The sequence below is a fragment of the Sciurus vulgaris genome (assembly GCF_902686455.1).
Source record: "Sciurus vulgaris genome assembly, chromosome: 1".
Taxonomy (NCBI): Eukaryota; Metazoa; Chordata; class Mammalia; order Rodentia; family Sciuridae; genus Sciurus; species Sciurus vulgaris.
The window spans coordinates 89311911-89335799 of NC_136461.1; the positions used below are offsets into that span (position 1 = coordinate 89311911).

Consider the following 23889-nt stretch of genomic DNA (forward strand, 5'->3'; position numbering starts at 1 on the left):
AGATAATATCCATTCAGAAAAGATCTATTTCTTTATATTTCAGTAAATGAACTAAACACTAATTCTATTTAGTCTGTCATTCAGTGAAACATTTTCATAGAGTGTCCACTGCAGTTCAAGACTATTGAAAGCATGCAGATACATAACTAGAAGTGCTGTGATCTGTGTCTTTATGAACCTCACATCTGGTCTGAGAGAAAGAACAAGGTGGAGGAAGAAATAAAAAGTTTGAAAATCCAGTGACAAATTACATAGTTCAAAACTTGAAGTTTGATCAAATCTGTGGAAACCCAGAGTGATTCTGAAAAACTCGGTGTAGGAAAGGATGGTCACATCCCTGCGATCTGGGTGAGTTGTGTACCCCCAAGCAGCTGCTGTCCACTCACTGGGATGATGGGCTTTGTGGACCAGTCTGCAGGGCTGACTGACCCATTCACTTCCTGCTGCTGGTGGGTGGGAGCATGCTTATGTCATTTGACTAGAGCTTTTGCCCCCACCGTGGAGACATTCCTGGGAACCAAATTCAGGTCACCCAGCAGCAAAGTGAAGAAGAAAATAACTCAAAAGAGTTGCATGAACTTCTGAAAGTCAACCATGAAGGTGTAACCCCCTCCATCTCTGAGGGTATACTCCACCATCTCCATTACCAAGAGATAGCACAGCTTGACCTGGCCCTCATGGAGTCACATGGAGCATGTACCAGGCCATGCCTTCGGGTACCTGCTGCCCAGAGAGTAGAAGGAAGACATGGCCTGAGAGTGGCATGCAACATGCAAGTTCCATGTTGAGGTTCCTTTCCTCGTTTGTTTTTATTTGTTCTTTTCAGATACACATGACAGTAGAGTGTATTTTGACGTATTATATATACACAAAGCATAACTTAAGATCCTATTCTTGTGGTTGTACACAATGTGGAGTTTCACTGGTCATGTATTCACATGTGAAGGTAAGAAAGGTATGTGTGATTCAATCTACCGTCTTTCCTATTCCTATTATTCCCCTTTTGTCTAATCCACTGAACTTCTGTTCTTCCCTCCCACTGCCCCCCCCCTTGTTTCATATTAGCATCTGCATATCAGAACACCTGGCCTTTGTTTTTTGGGGATTGGTTTATTTCACTTAGCATGATAGTCTCCAGATCCATCTATTTATTGGCAAAAGTCATGAAGTCATTATTTTACATTTTTCTTATCCATTCATCTGTTGAATGGCATCTAGTTTGGTTCCATAGCTTAACTATTGTGAATTGAGCTACTATAAACATTATATGGCTGCAAAAAAATTTTAAAAAGTAGGGCTGGGGATGTGGTTCAGTGTCCAAGTACCCCTGGGTTCAATACCAGGTCCAAAAAAAAAATTGAAATGTCCTCAAAGTTTCACAATTAAAATCAATCAATTATTCAACAGTACACACAAAGCTATATAAGGATAGTAAATGAATGATGAGAAAACTACACATATTACTAGAAATTTATATTTTAAACTAAAATTGAATCAATGAAAGAGATTGAGTAGATAAATATATTTAAGGCTTTGTCACAATGGGAAAATATATACTCATCTGTAAAGATATGAGAAATTAAATGAAAAATTAAACCCTATAAAGATGAAGGTCTTCTTTTGGTATTTGGGCTCTCATATTACCCTGTGGGACTTGGGAATAAATGAGCTCAGTGCAAATATGTTGATTCTATAATGCTTGTTGTACTCTGCAAACAGCATGTCCTGTTCCAGGGAGAGAATGCATAGAGTCAACCAATAGTACCTTAGGCTTACTTTTCTAAATTTAATCATGGACACATGAGTGCTTAGGAGAATGATTTATTAAATATTACAGGATAAAATGTGTCATTTGCTTTTAAAAATATAACCAATATCTTCATAATTAAAGGTTCTTTTCTTATAAAAATGTTGAATTGATGTCTAATGTACATTAGAGATTTAAATGTTTGGCATGAAAAAATGCCAACTCAAACAACAGTAGGAATACCAACCTTGTGATATAAAGAATCACTAAGATTATAACAGAAAAGAATACTTGCATATTGATCTGGGAGGAATAAATTCCTTTGTTTGGAGAGCAGTCTAGCAGTTCTTAGTGAAACACACCTCCGAATGTACTTTTCAGAAGACTTGGCCATGGGTCCATCAGGACTGCAGGGTAACCAAATAAAATACAGGACCAAATGAAATTCAAAGATGGAATACACAGCAAGAATTGTTTCAGCATAAGAATACACATACGATGCATGAGACAAAGACTAAAAATGTACTGCTTGTTTATCCAAAATTCAAAAATAGCTGGCAGTATTTTTTTTTCCTAATCGAACAAAAAAAGTAGAAGTTTGGATTACAAAAAGAAAAGACAGTAAGAATAGTTCAAGAATTTGCAGGAAGCTGGGCTGAGAAGTCTCACAAGTGTAATGAGCATTGAATTGTTACTATAGTAGCAACATCATGCTATAAATTGGCTTTACACAGAATTCATCTGATGTAATTTTAAAGGAACACTCTAGCTAATCTGCACAGCATGGACTAGAGTGGAGCAAGGGTGAATGCAATGTAACACTGTGGCACTGATCCAAGTGAGTGATGCTGATATCTCAAATGTTTTACTTATCTGTTCTCATACAGCGGTGTTTCTCAAACTTTAGTAGGCATCAGAAGACTAGTAGAAACACAAAGGGTCAACATACATCATTCAGTTACCTGTGAATTGAAGGCAAGTTCACTTTTATTCTCTTGGCCAGTGGTTCTCAAAATGCAATTCATACTGTGAAGAGCAGTTACTGCTCCTCTAAAATTGTATCAGATGAATTCTCCTGTGCCAAACTCACTTATGGCCTCATTTTGCTACTGTAAAGCAAATTCAATGTCCATTGCACTTGCAGGACTTTTCTCAGCTCAGCTTTCTGCACCTTCTTGAACTTGTTGTTTCTTAAAGATCCAAACTTCTGATTTGTTTGATTCCTTCAAGTACTGAGCTCTTGAGCTTTGGTTCTTTTTTCAACTGATACAAAGATATAGCTGTCTTCCATCTGGAATATCTTCCCTTCCATTTATTTCCTTGTTCTGTCTTGCTAACTCTCAATTTCAGCTTACAGTTGACAACTTGAAGGAGATCTACCAAATACTTAAAATTCTATCGTTGCATGATTTTAAGAAGATAGTTGCTGTGTCCATACCATATTCAACTATATAGTTACATCCTACATTCTAGAGAGCAGGGTACCTACATAAAATGCTTCAGATTATTCTGAATAAGAGAGCTGTCTACTCTTCAATATTACTACTTTAATTAAAAGTTTTATTTATCTTGGTTTGGACTCATGAATATACATTTTATGCATTGGTCTACAATTAAACTTTTTTTTTTTTCCATTTTGTTGCTGTAATTGTCCAGCTGTGGCTATCAGTCACTTTTTCATTTGGCTGCTGTGTTCCTTTGACATATTTCCTATCAGTGTGTGTGTGTGTGTGTGTGTGTGTGTGAGAGAGAGAGAGAGAGAGAGAGAGAGAGAGAGAGATATGGAGTTTGACAGAGAGAGAACTTCCTTAATTTTGGGTATTGCAATAGACTGCACAAGTATGTTGTTAATGGCCTACCACAGTCCTGGAATTAGCCAGGAAGCGAAATGATATTGAAGAAGCCAAGATCTGGATGCTTGGAGTACTTGTTGCTACTCAAACATCATTGTTTCTGGGTCTTATTAGAGCAGGAAACAAAGATATACAAACTAACCTTTGTTAGTTTGTATGTCTATAATATTAATGTATGTGATCATCTGTATCTGAATTAGGTAAAGAAAGCTCATATGATATCTCCAATATTAATCCATTACTACAAGGATCATTTGGGCCTCTTGCCTGCTTATGTGTAACCTTCCACTCCCACAGTGAGAAAGCTATTTTCAAAACCATATTCTGTCCATTTGTTTTATTCCAGCATGGATGAAAAATGCTTTCAGAATTACTTGGTACTTTTATGGGAACCAATTTTATCTTTTATAGTACAGACCATATATACAGTTTCTTTTGTTTTTATTCTGAGAGACTCACTTCCAAAGCACTTAGGCTAGCACCTTTCATCATTTTCCCCCTCAGAATGATGTATAGGCGTTACTTGGTTGAATTAACAAAAGAGTAACACCTCCAAATTATTCTCAACTTTTTAAATTCAACAAAAATATAAAGATTTATAATAGAAGCAAGAATATACTAAAATTTTTGTAGTTATTTTATTTGAATACTGTTGTTACTTGTGGCAAGAAACCATGAAGCTAGACAGACTGGCTTTCTAAAATCATGACTGATGCTATTTGTCTCTGTATTCAAGGGCAAATTATTCAGCATCCTCGCAAAGATTAATATAAATATTTTCATCCAATAAATTTGAAATTATTAGGCACTTTTTAAGAAAATTTTATAAAGTAGTATAGTATTGATTTCATTAAAACCACATGAAGATAATTGTGAGACAATTCTCTTTCTGATTAAAATATTGTTTGTAATGTCAATAAACAATATAAATAAAAAAGTTTAATTTATCATTTTGTTCCTTTTATTTCATTAGTAACACTTTGCAAAGGCTTATGTGGCAGAAAGATAGCTGTAATAATATATAAATTTATCTTGATTATCAACTTTTACTTTTACCTCATATAAAATAATAAATTTTAATACAAAGGGAAAGTATAATTATTGTATTTTATATTAATGTTTTAATAAGGCAAATACTTTGGTGGATAAAGAGACAAATATACCCATAAGTGTCTCATTATTTTAACTTTAAACCAGGTTCTAAAGGTTGTCAAACATCAATATCTGAAAACAAGGCTAATATTCTTGCCTTCATGGGCATTTTGTGATGATTAATAATGCATGTCAAGCTTTTTTCATCATCCAGATTTAGACACTAATCAAATATAAAATATCATTATTGGAAGATATTTAGAAATTTTTTAGAAAGTGCAGAGATAAAGTATAAGGTGATTTTATACTGTGTTCCAAATTATTATCAAATCTCGCCTTTCTCTACAAATCACAATTTTAAGAGATTCATAATTTTAACTACTAATTCATAAGAATTAGTTTAACAGTGCAGTGAATGTAAATAAATATCAGAATATGTGTTAAAAATAACAGACATTAACCTTGAGGCATCTAACAGAAATAAACGTATGAAAATATAACATCTTTTAGTTGACAATTTCATGTTTAAGCAGAACTTACTAATATTTTCTTCAAAATAGTTAAACTGTAAATTCTTTATTGCTTGCTTATTTGCATATTTTGGTTATTTAGGAGACTAGGAGAAACAAAGGTAAAATACTGGGTCTAGTAGAATTATGATATGATCATTAGTTTATAACAAATGCAATTTTTGTCTGTGCTCCTGAAATATCCTCCTGTTCTCAAACAATTTAGTGATAGATTCACAATAACTTATATATACATATATATATATGAAAGGAATCTTAGATATTCATAGAAATGTTCTCAGCCATAAGATTATGAAGCACGTCTCTCTGTTAAACCTTTAAATGGCTACTCTGTTTTAGCTGTGCCAGATAAGATCATGAAGAGCTGCTAGGCATTTGCACATCATGTGCTTGAGTCAGGAACAGTATCACATGCTGAGTATCATAGCGCACAGGTGCAATTTGTTTAACCTTTCCCCTCAAGCAGCCCACTGGCAGATACCACGTCCAGGTTTTAGTTTGGGTGCACTAATTGTCTGATCCTTCATATTGAAATTCATGGTCTTATTTGAAGAGATGAAATCGTTATTTAGAGGACATCAAAGTGATGATAACTGTGTAAAATAATCATTAGAGTTCATGTTTTGATAAGCATCTCCTTTTCAGCATTATTAATATCTATTTACTTCCTTGGGTTTCTTTTTCTTGGCTGGTAGACATGTTAATTTTATTCAAGGAGGAAACTAAAGCTTTTGTCCAAGTTTTTTTGCAATGATAAAAAGTCAGTACTCTTGATAGCCCTTTTTAGCTTCACTGTGATATTTTTTGAAAGATGTGAGCAGAACATTAAAGTCAACCTTTTTATTTTTGTGATTTTCAATTCTAAGTCTGTATCAGGTGTCCTATTAAAGAATTCTTATTATGGCATTTGCAGGCAAATGGATGAAATTGGAGAATAACATGCTAAGTGAGATAAGCCAATCTCAAAAAACCAGAGGACAAATGATCTCGCTGATAAGCGGATGATGACATATAATGGGGGGTTGGAGGAGTTAGCGTTAGGGTTAGGGTTAGGTTTAGGGTTAGGGTTAAGGAGGGTGGCAAGAATGGAGGAAGGAAGGACTGTATAGAGGGAAAAGAGGGGTGGGAGGGGTGGGGAAAGGAAAAAATAACAGAATGAATCAAACAACATTACCCTATGTAAATTTATGATTACACAAATGGTATGCCTTTAATCCACGTACAAACAGAGAAACAACATGTATCCCATTTGTTTACAATTTAAAAAAAAAGAATTCTTGATGTGCTATTGGTATTCTATACAAGCAATGGCCTAAGACACAAAATAATTTCTAAAAGATCATATTAAAAGTAGAAAAAATAAATTAAAAGGAAAGTATAAATAAATAGAAGGACCAGTAGACATAGAGGAAGGGAAGGGCAGAGGGATGAGAAAGAGGAAGTACTGGGTTTGAAGTGGAGTAGATTATATATCATGCATGTATGCTTAGGTCAAAATGAACCCCACTAATATGCATAACTGAAATGCACTAATAAGAACAGTTGAAGGGGCTGAGGTTGTGTCTCAGTGGTAGAGCACTTGCCCAGCACATGTGAGGCATTGGGTTTGATCCTCAGCACCACAAAAAAAAGTTAATTAATTAACTAAAGTTCTTAAAAATCATTCAATGGAGAAAAGATAGCCTCTTCAACAAATGGTGCTGGGAGAATTGGAAATCCATATGCAACAGAATGAAACTAAACCCATATCTCTCACCATGCACGAAACTAAACTCAAAATGGATTAAGGACCTCGGAATCAGACCAGAGACCCTGCAGATTATAGAAGAAAAAGTAGGTCCAAATCTTCACCTTGTTGGTCTAGGATCAGACTTCCTTAACAGGACTCCCATAGCAGAAGAAATAAAAGCTAGAATCAACCACTGGGATAGATTCAAACTAAAAAGCTTTCTCTCAGCAAAGGAAACTATCAGCAATGCGAAGAAAGAGCCTACAGAGTGGGAGAATATCTTTGCCAATCATACTTCAGATAGAGCACTAATCTCCAGAATCTATAAAGAACTCAAAAAACTCTACTCCAAGAATTCAAATAATCCAGTCGACAAATGGGCTAAGGAAATGAATAGACACTTCACAGAAGAAGATCTACAAGCAATCAACAAACATATGGAAAAATGTTCAACATCTCTAGTAATAAGAGAAATGCAAATCAAAACCACCCTAAGATTCCATCTCACCCCAATTAGAATGGCGATTATCAAGAATACGAGCAACAACAGGTGTTGGCGAGGATGTGGGGAGAAAGGTACACTCATACATTGCTGGTGGAGCTGCAAATTAGTGCAGCCACTCTGGAAAGCAGTGTGGAGATTCCTTAGAAAACTTGGAATGGACCCTCCATTTGACCCAGCTATCCCACTCCTTGGCCTATACCCAAGGACTTAAAATCAGCATACTACAGAGATACAGTCACATCAATGTTCATAGCTGCTCAATTCACAATAGCCAGACTGTGGAACCAACCTAGATGCCCTTCAATTGATGAGTGGATAAAGAAACTGTGGTATATATATACAATGGAATATTACTCAGCCATAAAGAATGATAAAATTATGGCATTTGCAGGCAAATGGATGAAATTGGAGAATATCATGCTAAGTGAGATAAGCCAATCTCAAAAAGCCAAAGGACGAATGATATCGCTAATAAGTGGAGGATGACACATAATGGGGGGGAGGGAAGGGTTAGTGTTAGGGTTAGAGTTAGGGTTGGGGGGGGCAAGTATGGAGGAAGGAAGTACTGTATAGAGGGTAAAGAGGGGTGGGAGGGGTGGGGGGAAGGGAAAAAATAACAGAATGAATCAAACAACATTACTCTATGTAAATTTATGATTACACAAATGGTATGCCTTTATGCCATGTACAAACAGAGAAACAACATGTATCCCATTTGTTTACAATAAAAAAAAAAAAAAGAAAAAAAAACAAAAAAAAAATCATTCGAAAGAGTAGCAATGATAAGACCTAAGAAAAGTAGCATGGTCAAAGTTATAAAACTCACAAGAAATTGTGTGACCTATGCATAAGAAATAAATAATCGCATTATAATTTTAATTTAATTTTAAATATTGTACAATTATATAGTCTTGGAAGGTCAAATGCAAAAGCAAAAGCTTAAATATTACTCTGCTCATCCAGTTTCTGCATATTAAATTATTTTCCACATTGATGGAAATCTCACTAATGAAATCACACAGAAGAGAACAAGCAAACATGTATAACAGTCCATTTTTAAACATATTTCTTAACCTGGATAAGGTAATTGGTACTTTTGTTGGCCTAAACTGTATCATCTTTAAACTAAAGAATAAAATGTATACAGAAAGTACTCTTTAATGAACACAATTTGCAAACACATTTCTTCAATGGTTGAATAAATAAAATTTAAGTCTCTGATTATTTACTCTTGATTTCTTAGTATTTAAAAAAAAACCCTATGTGATTTACAAAAAATAAAGAAGTTGATATGGATATAGGGAACAAAAAATAGAGCAGTATAATAAAGAGTAGTAAGTATATATAACATAACATAGGAATGTTACATGGCAAGGTATACTACACATAAGTTTAAACAAGATTACTTTTCTGAGTAAAATAATGTTCTTTGGTAATTGATGTTTTCCAAAGTATTTAAAATTTATTTAGGACAAAAGTAACAAGTTTAAATGACTAAAAATGAAATATGCTATTTTTCTAGAACATTTTTCCAGAATTATAGGACATTATATATATATATATATATATATATATATACACACACATATATATTCATACTTCATGAAAACCTTTAATGTGATTGTATAAAACAATTATTGTTAGTGAAAATATAAATTAGTACAGCCAAGCTGGGCATGATGGCACATGCCTGTAATTCCAGTGACTTGGGAGGCTGAGGCAGTTGGGTCACAAGTTCAAGGCCAGCCTTAGTAACTTTGCAAGTTCCTAAGCAACTCAGTGAGACCAAGTCTCAAAATTAGGGAAAAAAAAAAAAAAAAAAAAAAAAAAAAGGTCGTGACTGTAACTTAGTAGTAAATTGCCCCTGTGTTCAATCACCAGAAATAGACAAACAAATCCCTACAATCACTATGGAGAACAGCATGGGGGTGGATCTTCAAGAATCTAAAAATAAGGGCTGGGGAGATAGCTCAGTCGGTAGAGTGCTTGCACTGCAAGCACAAGTCCCTGAGTTCGATCCCCACCACAGCAAAAAAAAAAAAAAAAAAAAAAAAAAAAAAAAAATCTAAAAATAGACCTACGATACGATCCAGCTATCCCGTGGGTATATATGGAAAGGAAATAGTATCAGCATATCAAAGAGGCACAAGCACACCATGGCTGTTGTTGCTCTATTCACCGTAACTAAGATAACTAAGATATTAATGCAACATCAGTGGATAAAGGAAACGTGCACCTTCACAAGGGGCTATTATTCAGCAATAATAAATTATAACCCAGCCGTTCCTGGGAGAGCTGTGGGTGAGCCCAGTGGAGCTGGCGGCTGTGCTTCCCGGCTGAGCCGCAGGCGCGCTGGAGCCCCCGCAAAGAGCACTGGAGGTGCCTGGACCCCAAGCCAGGACTCCGGCCTCTGCCTGAGCCTCCGCAGCTCCTTCGAGGCCCGCTGCCGCCAGCAGTGGAGAAAATATTTTGATGAGAGAAGAAACTACTTAAAATTCAAGGAAATATTTGCAGCAGGACAGTTCCAGTCTTCCGAATCAAATACAAATTCCTAGACACTCTTGATTCCTAGACTCTCCTGAACTTTTCACAAAGGATGAAATTATTCTTTCTGGACGCTCAAAGAATAGAACATATACCATCAACCAATGAGTGAAAATTAGGAAATGCTCTGTTGATTCTGTGACAGCAGCAGTTTGACATGGCATGCAGTAGTACTTGTTCCCTGTGTACAGTACTTCACAACGAAATGAGATGTGTAACAGATCCACGTTTAAACTATGAAAACTTGAAGTACAGTGGTTGAAATATGCCTAGTTCTAATTTGGTAAGATATCTATTTTACAAAACAATTAAAAGCAAATTATAAAAACGAAAAATAAATGATCTCCTATCATTCGCAGCAACATGGATGGAACTGGAGGACATTTGGTTAAGTGAAATAAGACAAACACAGTAAAAAAAAAAAAAAAAAAAAAAAAAAAAAAAAAAAAAAAAAATGCCGCAAGTTCCCTGTCATGTGAATGTTTGAAAAAAGGACTTGATGGGCCTGGTGGGGTGGCACATGCCTGCAGTCCCAGGACTTGGACTGAAGTCTAGGAGTTTGAGGCCAGCTTGTACAACATAGTGAGACACTGTCTCAAAAAATTTTGAAATAGGAATAGTGGGAAAATAACAGCAATTTGTAGAGACTAGGAAGAGGGGAGGGGAGTAGTGAGAACTTGAATAAAAGCATTTACATAGAAGTGACAAGTTCCAGTGACTACAGAACAGTGGGGAAAATACAGTTCACAATAACTTATCATATATTTTATAAATAACAAGGAAAAAGCCACTCCTAAACAAAGTAACTAGAAGAAGATGGAAATCTTAATTACTCTTATTTGGTTAGTACATATCATATAAATGAATTGAAATATTGCACTTCTCTAATTGCTTGAGATATTCAGTTTATTCTTGTCCCCTCTTGCTTTCCATCACTTCCCATCCTTAACACTTAAGATCATAGGCAACCTTCAGTCTTTAGAAGACTTGCATAGCACACTCTGTTTTTAAAATTTTTGCCTTTTATAATTCACACAGAGTTCTTTTTCTCTTCTCCAAGAGGCACCAGGAAGGAGATAAATATATATATATATATATATATATACACACACATATATATATATACATATGTGTGTGTGCATATATACATATATATGTGTATGTGTGCATATATAAATTTATATAATTTATATAAATGTATATGATTTATATATACATATATGTATAGGTATTTATATATACATATATAATTTTTATATATTATATAATATATAAGGATATATAATTTTTAATTACATATTTATTTACTCATTAAATTTGTGATCAAATGGTATGTCTAATCTTCAGAAAAGAAATAGGTTAAGTGATTCTAACAGGAGGGACACAAAAACAAAGTTTGAATTTTGAACAGAGAAATGCTTTGCAATTCATTGGTTGATGGTGTATGTTGTTTTTAAGCAAATAAATAAAAAATCAAATAAAATCAATTTAAAAATTTTTAATGTGTGTAGGAATAAAAAGACTGTATAGAGGGTAAAGAGGGGTGGGAGGGGTGGGGGGAAGGGAAAAAATAACAGAGTGAATGAAACAACATTACTCTATGTAAATTTATGATTACACAAATGGTATGCCTTTATGCCATGTGCAAACAGAGAAACAACATGTATCCCATTTGTTTACAATAAAAAAATAAAAATAAAAAAAAGAAAAAAAAAGATAATCTAATTGTGTGCTCCTCAGGTATTTATAATGTAACAAGGAAAACAGGTGAACTTCAATCACAGAAAAATGTAGCAGCATTGAAATAGAGATATGCATAGGTAGAATCTGTGGGTACACAAAAGAAAACAGTTCTCCTGGGAGGTAATTTAAAGTGCCTTTAAAGAGGGGACAGTGAATACTAATAGCTATCTGCAATGAGTACACATCAAAAAGACCCAAAAGATGCCAGAGAAGAATATTAAAAAAGAGAGTTTAATAAAGATACACTGATCCATAGGTGAAAAAATGACTGGCATGTGTCAGGTTGCAGCTGCAGTTTTCCCAATTTCTTCTTAGGACACAGGTTCAGTATGTTTCTAAAGGTCTTGGTTTTGGGACAGTGGAAGAGATTATCTGTAGCAGGGTGTGTTATGCCTCACTCGTCATTGTAAGCCAGTCAGGCTATTTATCCAATGACACCTGGTGTAAGTCATCAATAAACAAGCTGATGCTGTCACCTTTAGACTTACTAATTTTAAACAGTACATTATAAATCATTAATTATTACAGTCATTCTTATCTTGGCCAAAAATAAGTACCAGACTTTTAGGAATCCCTGGAAATAAACACAGAGTTATACCAGATTAGCTGAAAAATGAATCATCCCACTGCTGAAAAACATTTGATTTTCAAATATTTCCCAAAATATGCATAATGAGGCAATAAAGTTATTCAAATTCACATTTTCCTAGACCACATTAAATATGAATTTCTAGGGAAAATCATTTTGTACACTGGTTACCTTTTAAATCTTCATACTAAAACTGATACTAGTGAGAGGAAACAAAAGAAGAGGACAAATTTGTTCTTATAAACAATGAACTCTTCAGAAATAATTTGGCTATGAATGACAAGATAGTTGGATATTGGGAAAGTGTTCGACCATTCAGGAATGTAGTTGAGAATTGATAATCAGTATTTCCCATCCAGTTGTCCAAGGAATTTCAATGCTAGGACTTGCCATTGATAAATTTTCAAAGTTTATCTCAAGATATTTTTGTGACCTAAGAAAATTGGAAATAAGACAAATGTCTATCAAGCACACAAAGAATATGATGGTATAACTTTATTACTATGAAAGAACTAAGATTGTATGTAGTAAGTTATTTAACAACTTAATGAAATGGATGTTCAAATAATAAGTAATGATAATTGGTATGTAGTGACAAAATGTTTGTTCTAATTTATAACTTAGTTTGCATGTATTTAAAAAGTATGAAGACAAATTTTTTTACTAGAATTATTTGGTTCTTTTTAATCAGCTATTGATGTGGCACATAATTTAAACATATAATAGTTCATTGAAGGATAATCTGCAATATAGTATGTTAAACCTAATTGTCAAAATAATCTTTTTTTTTTCAAGAAAGGAAATATGAAGACATGATCAAAATTATGGCCAACAATTTGGGTTCACTTACACACTTGTAGATGATTTTGTAAATATATTTATAGGCACAATGTTGAAAAATCAATCCACTAGACTTAGAAATAATGGTATGTTAAAAAAATGAAAGATACATTTCAGTTAATGTCTCACACTCCAGAAAAAATGTTCACCAAATATCACAACATATCTTTTCATGACTACTTTTTCTTAACATTAAGCTTGTTTTGGGAAAACATGTTTTCTTTAACATTTAATTAGATGTTCAATGTATTGAATAATTTATAGAGAGAAATAAGTTGTATTCTATACAAATTAAAGGATCCATGAATAAGCTCCTCCTCTCTCCCCACCACCAAAAGCTCAATTTTGCAATGGTTTCAGCAGAAAATAAACAGTTCACAACTTAAACTGAATTTATATCATTGCAAAAGTTTACAGAACCCTATCTCTTCATCCTTTTTTCTAACAGCAAAGATTCCAATGACAGAACTGAATGATCAGATATAAAAATATTTGTGCCAAACTGCATTAATTGTTCTTACCATGATAAAACCAAGAACACACAATGTCAATAATGAAGAAAAACTTCATTGAAAGTAACTATTTTAGATTTCAGACAACATGGATTTACTATTACTAAAAATTGAAAGAAAATGTGGCACCATGAACAGCAGGAGCCACAAATGATTTGGCCATTATTACAGCTGAGGAGAGTTGACACTGGAATATGCTAAACTCTGTCTCCACAACAGCCATTTGTCCAAAAAGACTGAAAACAACTGTAGGGCTGCAAACTCACACCAATGTCTGTTCTTGAAGTTGCAGGTCATAAAGAAATATTTAAGAAAGTTTGTCTCCTCCCTCTCAAGGAGTGTTTCTGGAAATCCTTAATACAGTTGAGTCATGGATTCTCTGGATTTACCTACTCCAATCCATTTAACTGGAATTTGAAGCTCATCTTCAATAATTCAAACATAATTTTGTGCATTAACAGGTAGTTCTTTAAATGTTCTTGCATTTGATATGTCTGTAGCCCATGGAGGGAAAGTTTTATATTAAACTTCAAATTTATTTAAGACTTATTGGTTTGCTGGGAAATGAGGTATAATTTCACCATCTAACTTGTAAGCAACTCCTACTCTGATTTCCATAAACATGTTCAAAATACCCAACTTGGTAAGGGCCAATGCACTAAATCCATTGATCATTAGGAGCATATTTGAGTAAATAAGTTCCAACCAGACCCATCCTCTTTTCCTTCCGGTAGTCACACCAAACTCCCTACCCCTTGTTTGTAATAATTCTCCAATTTCATTGTTTTGCTCTGTTGGAAAGGCACCTATACCGACTCCAGTGGTATAAGCTTTCACAGCTCTGAACACTTCACCAACATTTGGAGGTGGTATACCCAAACCGGTACAAACACTTCCAACAGTACAGTTTGAAGAAGTTACAGAAGGGTAAGTATCCAAATCAATATCTAACACTTCTGCATTTGCACCTTCTATGAAGATTTTCTTTGGTGGTCCATGGAGGGCCTCATATAGGAAATAAATCCCATCTCTCATCATTGGTTTACTCCTTTCCATATAACCCTTGAGGTTTTGCAGTTCACCTTCAATGTCTATTTCCAAAGTAGGATATATGGATTTGTAGCTAGAACTTTGAACCTCTCAGAGAAGCCATCAAAGTCAGAAACAAGATCACTCATCACAAGTCCCCTGGGAGAAACTTTGTAAGAATAAACTGGGCCAAGGCCCTTTTGTGTGGGACCCCAATTTTCCCTGCCTGTTCTTGGCTCTGTTGTTCCTGGATACCATCAGCTGCTTGATGAAAAATCAAATACAACATGAGCTCCATCAGATACTAGAAGCCTCTTTTCTCAGTCTTCCAGACCTTCTACTTTTTCAACAATTTTCTCTGCTTCTTCAAACAATCCAGGTAAATGAATCCCCATACCATTTCCAAGGAATGCAGTAACATTCAGATCAATTATTCCATTTGGTAAAGGATGAAAATCATATTCCACCGAACCTCCAACAGCTGCAAGGCCAGCATTATCTCCCCCCTGGCAGAGGCACACGAGGTCTGCGTCCCGCGCCAGCAGGTCCCCCACCTTTCCTCTGCCTTCGTCGTCGCCCCACTGCGCGCCAAGCACTGCAGTCACCGATTCCCTCCTGGCGTCCCGGGACAGCCGCCGCAGTCACCACTGGGCAGAGCGGGAGCCGCCGGGTTGGTCTGGACAACGACCTGGCTCCGGTGAGGAGAAGCGGCCCGAAAGAGAAGCGGCGGGAGGAGCGCGCACTGAGCTGCTGGGCGGCCGCCAGCCACCTGCGGAGAGAGAAGGAGCCACCAGAAAAAAATCTTGGCCGCAAAACGTCTTCAGGTTGGGGTTAAGCTTTCCCTTTCATATGTATATATGACCATGCACATTTTTCAGATTTTCTTATTTCCCAAATCTTTACTTTCAAAGCTTATATTTGGTTTATTTCTGAAAGCAGTTCAATGCTCAAGACTGGAATCTTCAGCATAATTGTAAATAAGACGATAATAACAAACATGCTATGGTGATTTCGTCATTGCGAAATGAAAATCACCTTTGTCACAAAATCGTGACAAAATTTGCTAATAGATTTTTTAAAATTTGGATAGGCAGTTTTTCTTAAAATTCATTGAAAAATTATCACTGGTGTGGTGTATTTTGTAAGTTATATTTTTCTAAGTTGGGGATGTTTTTTGAGGAATAAGTTCAGACATTTTATGGCATTCTTTTGATTTACTTCATCCAAGAGAGATGCTTAAATACATTAGTTTGTCTTCTGTTTTCCCCTTTTTCTAATTATGAATATAAGTCAATAACATGTTTAAGTTTATTCTGGTACATGGAGGTGAGTTCAAAATATTTCAAAAACTACATCTACTTATGCATGCTTAGAAATTAACTATATGTCTATTGAATTCCTCTGTCTTTCAATAATTAATTCAAATATTAATTATTTGAACCTGTTTTAAGAAGGTTTCTGTGGTCTTCTCAGCTGGATATTATCTTAACCCTAATGTGCTTGCTCTCTCAGAAATTACAACTTTAGACTTTATATCTTGCATCTATTATATCTTAGTATATTTGCCACATTTTAATTAATATTATGGTGTTCATTTGAATACTGCTTTCAATATATAATTTATATTTTTATTATTTTATTTTTCTGCATCCATTTAGTTGTTATTCTGAGTTCTTGAATATGGTATTGTAATAATGTTGGTTGGTTCTCTGGAACTTTTTTTTTAATACTTTTAGTTGTAGATGGACGCAATATCTTAATTTATTTTTATGTGGTGTTGAGGAACAAACCCAGAGCCTCACACACGCTAGGCAAGTGCTCCACCACTGAGCCACTACCCCAGTCCAAATCTGGGTGTTTTATTGTTTGTTTACTATTTATTCTGTTTACTCTTTCTTTGAGTCTGAGTGCCTATAATATTTATACTGGAAATTCAGAACCACTAAATCTGGGGAAAGAGTGGAATTTACTGTTTGTTAATTGTATATGCTCTAAAAATATTTTCTGTAAAGTACACTTTAGAGATACATTTAATTCATAATAAATATATCCTTTTGGGATTCAAGGATAGAAATCTACCTCAAATACAAATGAAAAGCTTTATTCCCTATGTTTTCAAATATTTTTCTGTTGGCTTCTCTGGGACTCCAGAGATACGTTGAATAACTTGTTACTATTCACTGAGCCCTGAGGCTCTTGTTTTTCAGTGTTTTCTCTCTATATTACATTTTGGTTATTCCCTATTCATGCAGCTTCATATTTCTTTATCTGTTCTCCAAAGCTTTCTCAATGTATTATCTAGCTATCCAGTGATTTTTTAAAAAAACTTCTTATATATTATAATTTTCTGCTTTAAAAGTTCAATTTGATTCAAATGACTAAGATCACTAGGAGGTTTTGATAGGATGCTGAAGATGGAATATTTTCATGTTGCTTTTCTTAAAAAGAAATATTATGGTTTGTCTGATAGGCATTTTCATTTCTCAATTTGATCATCTGTTTTTTATGTTTTTCTAGGATTGTCTAGGGTTCATTTATCTCAATTAATTAAGGTCCACTTTTTCTGATTTCTAAATTTGATGCTCCCAGGAATCAATTTTCATTGTTTACTTTTGCTGATAGGCCTAGTGTGCGTCTTGGAATTAAGCAGTTCACAGCTCTCCAATAGCCTTTTAACCATACAGATGTAGTTTAGCCCATGTCATAGAGATTGATTCAAGGGACACCCTGAAGCAGATTTCTGGAGTTTCCTTTCTGCACAGCTCTCTTCTCTCATGAAAACTGCCTCATAAGGGTAGGGATATAACTCAGTTACTGGAGTGTTTACCTAACATGCACAAGGCCCTGGGTTTAATCCTCAGTAACACGTACATGGGCATGCTTGCGTGCACACACACACACACACACACACAAACTGCCTCACAAAGCCCTGCCTTCTCAGACACTCTCGGCTGTGGTCTCCAGCTCCTCAACTCAGGTCACTGTCTTTATCTGCAAAACTTCCCCCTGCCCCTGTTTATTTTCCATGACCTGAAATGTGCTTTCCAGGCAGAAAGCTGGGGCTACCCTAGGACTTAAATTGTTCTCTCTCACGTGTCTTGGCTTTGCACTGCTTGTGGTTTAATGTCTGTAAAACAGTTGCTTCATCTGTGTTTGCCTAGTTTTCTAGTTGTTTGAGTCAGGTGGGCTAATTTAGTCCCTGTTATTTTATCATGACTGAAAGTGGAAATCCTTCCTCAACTAATTAAAAATTCATGTAATAGAAATACACAAGCTAACTGATAGGCTAGTAATCAAGTATTAGTATATTAGTAACCAACTTGAGGTTTGATTTTAGAGAATGTTGAAGTGACATCACAATCCCACAAAAAATTTCTTCATTATCATAATCATAAGTGCTGGCAAGTGAGTCTTTGTGAGAAAAATTAGATGCATATAGATTTTAGGGTACTTGGGAGTCATTAATTACAATTACACAGTCAACAGTTGGGAGTTTGCCATGAGGGTCATCCACATCTAGGATGGCATCAAAGATTGCATGTCGACATTTACAGTGAGAACATAAGAGTACAAATGTACCTTCCTAATAAATGTGCCTGGAGATCACTATTCAGCGCAGATCACTGGGCTCTCTAAACCATGGGTCTGATCTAATCCAACATTTCTTATGTTTGTGTTTTATCCAATATATTACTGTTCAGGAAATAAAATGACAACTGTAAAAAATATTTACTCTAGAAAATGACTATGATATAAAATATTTGTCACATGTCAGCAAAAAGAAAGTAATGTGATATCCACGGATTGTATTACTGACACTGTTCTCTATTGGTAAGAAATGGAACCTAATACTAGACTATCTGAAAAAGCTAACATTGTTAAATGCACATACTTTGATTTCTTTTGTTCCAGTTGATTCTTTGATCATTTGTCTTAAGGTACACAATAGCTCAAACTACAAGATTTAAAGAAAAATTACAGCTTTTCCTTTCTTTAATCCTAGCTTGAATAATTTATGAAAGAGTCATTTAAATGTAGCTAAACTGATACAAGGCCACAGAACATTGTTTCTAATGATGTCTTACTCCTATTTTTTATGTAAATGACTTAATGTTTTGTTTATTAAATCGACCTTCATTTTAAAGGCAAAAGTATAATGTGAGTTCAGTTTGAAGTAAAGCTTTTAAAACCACAAAACTAATAATTAACAGTTTTATTTAAAACATTTTTATGTTACTTAGTTGCTTTTGATTTAGAGGTACCTGGTTTAAATGCATAGTGGATAAATTTTCAGCCATATCCAATTTACATGCCTTTAAGCCTTCCAGCACTTTAATGCTTAATTTAGAAATATCATTTAAAATGGTTCTTAAAAAAAATGCACTTATTATCTTGGTAGCTATGATATTTTAAGAATCCTCAAACAAATATTTATTTGTTGCTAATTATGAAGCATTCTCCCAATTTCAGGAAACAATATTTTAAAATAGTAACAGTCCTTAGGTAACATAGGGGCCTTGTATCAAAGGAAAAAAAGTGAGGTTGAAAATAAAATTTCAACATTACCAAGTCTATTAATTTGCTAATTATCATGATCACGGATTACATATGCTTTTTTAAAAAAATTGACATGCTATTGGTTTAATTAACATGTACAGAATTATTTGTAATTAAATCTCATTCTCAATGTTATGCTTTTTCATGTTAAATTTTCTAATTGAACTTCTGATTTTAATACCATTTTTTTCTCTTCCATGGCCTTTAATGAAATCAACTGTTGTTTTCTAATATTAGGGTTTTGATATTAAATTAGATAACATGTATACCTGTTATAGAAAATGGAAAAATACAAATAAATGTTCTCAAAGAGTAATTGGAGGTTACATTGCTATGGTCCATATTTCACCAGTTTGGATTTTTTGTTGTTGTTGTTCACATATAAAGGCGGTTTATTCCACTAACTTTGTTTTGCAAAAATGGGCTTACTTATAAAAGAAAAACTTCTACTAAATATTCGGTCATTATTCAGGAATGATTTTTTTGGATAAATGAATCAGGAATTTTTTCAAAATTATATGTTGAATAATTTTTATTGCATTGTCATACCATATATACCTTGTATATTACTAATTTTTTTCACAAGAAAATCAGTAATACTTTGGAATTTGAGCTTTCCTGAGTATAATATTGAAAAGCTAAAAAATCCAGTGGACCTGATTGTTTAAGTTATGTCTGTGTTATTTTGTTTCTTTGTTTAAGGGTTTTAAAAAGCTGAGCCAGCTATGACTGGCAAAACACAGTCCAGCAATGTCATCAACAAGAATGACCCCAAGTCCATCAATTCCTGGGTTTTCATTGTCAAGTTAAACAGAGCCATTGTCAAAATAGTTGACAGTGAACCATTTTTTTTCAAAGTATGGGAAAATAGTTGGATGCTCAGTTCACAAAGGTTATGCATTTGTACAGTACATGAGTGAGCCGCATGTGGGAGCTGCAGTGGCTGCAGGAGAAAATGCCAGGATCATCTCAGGTCAACCGCTCAGTAAGCCGTGTTCACTTTCAGATTGCACAGTTAGATCCTCTCTGCTCACATCTGCATGATTTCATCATTGAAAGCCAACACCATCATAGAATCTTTTTCTTTAACCAGTTATAGAGCTTGAGTATTTATAGCCATATTGTTTCCTTGCTCTCATTGTTTTGCATGTAGGTATCATATTTTCTGTGCAAATTTATCAATTTGAGATTAAGGCCGCTTTGAAATAGGTGCTACTCCTACCAGTCTTAAGGGAACCAGGCCAATAAAGGAACCCCACCCTGGGGGTGTGGTCCGGCCTCCACTTCTGCTGGGCGGGGCCGAGGGGACGTCGGAAGGCGGGGTCTGGGAGCCCCCAGGCCGCGGCCTGGTGGGCGGGGCCGAGCAAGAAGCCGGCGGCGCGCTGCCTAGTCGTCAAACGAAGCCAGGTTTCCTGAAGACCCTCGAGCTTGGACGATCTTCTGTGGCGGCTGCTGCTCCTGCTGCGGGATCGGCGGCGGAATCAGCGGATTAGGGTCCCCTGGCGCGGGGCGCAGGCCGGGCAGCAGAGAGCGAAAGCGTGGAGACCGCTCCGGCCACCGCCTCCTCCGCTCCGGGAAACCACAACCCCGCGGCTCCGGAACCGACCCCCAGCCGCGTCCGTTGAGAGGGGCGGTCGAGGCCGGAGCGAGGAAGACGCTCGGGTCCCGGCGCCCACCTTGCTGCGTCCAGAATGGCGGACCACCCAGGTTCAGGTAGGTCTCACTGCGTTTTTATAAACGGTCCTCCCGGCGGTCTCCATGGAAGCCAGATGGTCGATTTAATTAATCTCATTTTACAAATGAGTAAATCTAAAATACTGTGTTAAAGAGCGTGTTTCCGTGAGGACAAGCCTGAGAAATCCCCGCTCCTCGTTTCGGAATCGTTCCCCTTCGTCGCTCTCTCCAGAGTGTACGTGTAATATGTGGCAATTAATGAAGACGTCTTTATCCTCGTCCTTCACTGTCGCCAGTTAATACGCATTAAAAACACTACCCCGTGGGCGGTGAAGCGCACATTTCAAGTTTTCAGGGTTTAGACAGTGCCGCTTAAAGTGCACAAACAAGTGCTAAGTAGCAAATTCTAGGATGGACTGGATTGTGGAACTGACCACCTGTCAGGGAAATGCATGGCCCCACTAGGATAGGAGGCCTGGGAGATTTTTTGTTTTTCACTCAGTAACGTAATTTAGTGAAAACAGTGGCTAGAGACGGATCTCTTCAGCATCACTGGAAGCGCCTGAACATCATTTGGAAGGGTCTTTTTACGTAGCTCTGATTACTTGTTATTTAATCTCTGTTAACAGCTGAGCAAAATAAGAAGTAAAATGCAAAACCCAAAGCTGTCCTTTAATTGTGGGGATGAAATGTCTGAAAGTCACTTGTGAACTGATTTCATCACAACGCTATCCTACTACACACGTTGGTTCTTTAAACACCACGTGTAGAATCGTGTTCGCTGCTTACCAACACATGAAGCTCCACAAGGGACACGGAAACGCACTGCCCCCACCAATACAAAATATAAAGCTAAATGATGAGGGCTATTCTAATTCTGGGGTAAAATCCTGAAAATAACATGCAGATAAAGGTCACAAAAGAGGAATACGATTTGTTTGATAAATGTGTAATGCAGATCAAGTACCCTGAAAGGACAAAGGGTTAACGTGCACTTAAAGAAGACTTGTCAGGGCAATTCAATTTGGAATAAAATGTGTACCTGTGAAACAACATATAATAGGAATTGTAAAATAAAGTATATGTAATACACAACATCAAGGGCTACCGATTTCAAAAAGGGAGACCTTATTATGAAGTTGTTTGAAGAAGTTCATTCAGAAAATGTAGATTTGAACTTACCTGTTCATTCCTTCATAGTAAGGACCAAAATTTTGAATGTTGGTTTTGGAGAAAAATCCTTAGATGCTGTAACTCTTCAGTTATTTGAGGTTAAAACACAGATCTTGAAATTTTAGCTTCCAGTTGTGAATGATGGGAGGTTTACCGTACAGGCTCTGGACTCAGGCTTCTGTTAAGAGTCCCAGTTCTCCATGTGCCAGCCCTGTCACTCTGGGCGACTTACTAAAGGTCTCAGTGTCTGTAAAATGGAGGTAATGCAATCGATGTTTAGCCTCTTGAAGTGTCCGTTCTGTGTAAGAATTGTTTTCTTTGCAGTCTGATCTCATCTGTGAGGAGGGAATGGGGCTAGGTGATCTCTGAGTTCCCAGACACCTCACAGCTATTGTGGTTTGTGCCTTTTTTTTTTTTTTTTTTCTTCACCTGCTCTGTGGCCATTGAAGAAAACCTCTGTCTCCTCACGAATTTTCTGTCTTGTTTTGCTTTGTTTTGTTTTACCCCTTACATTTAGTTTTTAATACCCTTTGAATTGAGTTTTGTGTGGTACATGGTAGTGAACAAGATGCCTTCATCTCCGCTTGAATATCAATTAATTCCACACGCTTTGTGAAGAAACTTTTTGTTTTCCACTTTCCAGAAATGTCTGTTTGGTCATGATCCAGCAAGATAGAAGGACATACATACATAATATATGTGCATATATCTCAATTCACAAATAAGTACATATATGCCAGAAATATGTTGTTAAAAAGTACTGAATGTACTATAAATGGTGCCATTTTGGAGATATCATTCCCTAAATGGTCAATAGTGGTATTACTGATGTACTTTCTGATCGTCTAAATTCATGTATTAATTTCAACAATTTATTTTAGATATTTTGAATATTCTATGTGCACAACAGGGTCTCTTGCAAATATTGTCTTATTTCTTGTGTTTCTAGATATACATTCTTTCTTGCCCTGTTTCATTTGCCGAGAAACTCTGGCTGAATATCAGAGAGCCGCAGTGGTAGTGGGTATCTTTTTCTCATCACATGAGAAAACTGCCTATATTTTTCTAAAACAGCTGTCCATAGGACTTTTTTGTTTTTGGAAACTATCTCTAGTTCAGTAAGTTTTATTTTATTCTAGTTAGCTAAACCATTTTTATCCTGAAGGTACACTGAATTTTATTAAATACTTTCCCCATATATTTTGAAAGAATTTTTATTTTTCTCTTATTTCTATGAAGGTGATGGCCTACAATGATTGATTTTTGAATGTTAAGTTTTACCTGCCTGGAATCAGACTGACAAAATAGTTTCTTTAACGAAAATCTCTGTGTTCTTGATAAGACTTTATCCTATAATTTTTTTTTTTTCTTATTAAGCCATTCATTGCTGAACTCGGAACTGAGAAAATGCTAACCTGATAAAACAAACTGTAAAATATTCCTTTTTATTTTTCCTATTCTGAGGAGGATTTTGCATATGATTGGTATTATTTCTTTCATAATATTTGGAGAACTCATCAATGCTGACATTTGAATCTGGAGTATTTTGTAAAAATATATTTAATGTATATTCAACTTCTTTTTTCCTAGTCATGATACGCATTAGATATATTTCTAGTACTGGAAAAAAGGTTTTTAATCTTTTCTTGGGATAAATAAAATGGTGGGTGATAATTGGACCATCCAAATTGGATAAGATAGGTTTCTGATTATATCATTTTCATAAATACAGTTGAAGAGGAAACAGATAAGGAATTTCTAAGTTTCAGGAA

General features: G+C 35.5%; 1 pseudogene across 1 annotated transcript; it reads right to left on the reverse strand.

Annotated features, from left to right (window-relative positions):
• Nucleotides 1–13117: 13117 nt before the first annotated feature.
• On the reverse strand, nt 13118–17592 carry LOC306654177 (adenylosuccinate synthetase isozyme 2-like; annotated as a pseudogene). Its single transcript has 2 exons — nt 17585–17592; nt 13118–15328 (listed from the first exon to the last, which is right to left on the reverse strand). The product of its transcript is annotated as an adenylosuccinate synthetase isozyme 2-like (transcript).
• Nucleotides 17593–23889: the final 6297 nt, after the last annotated feature.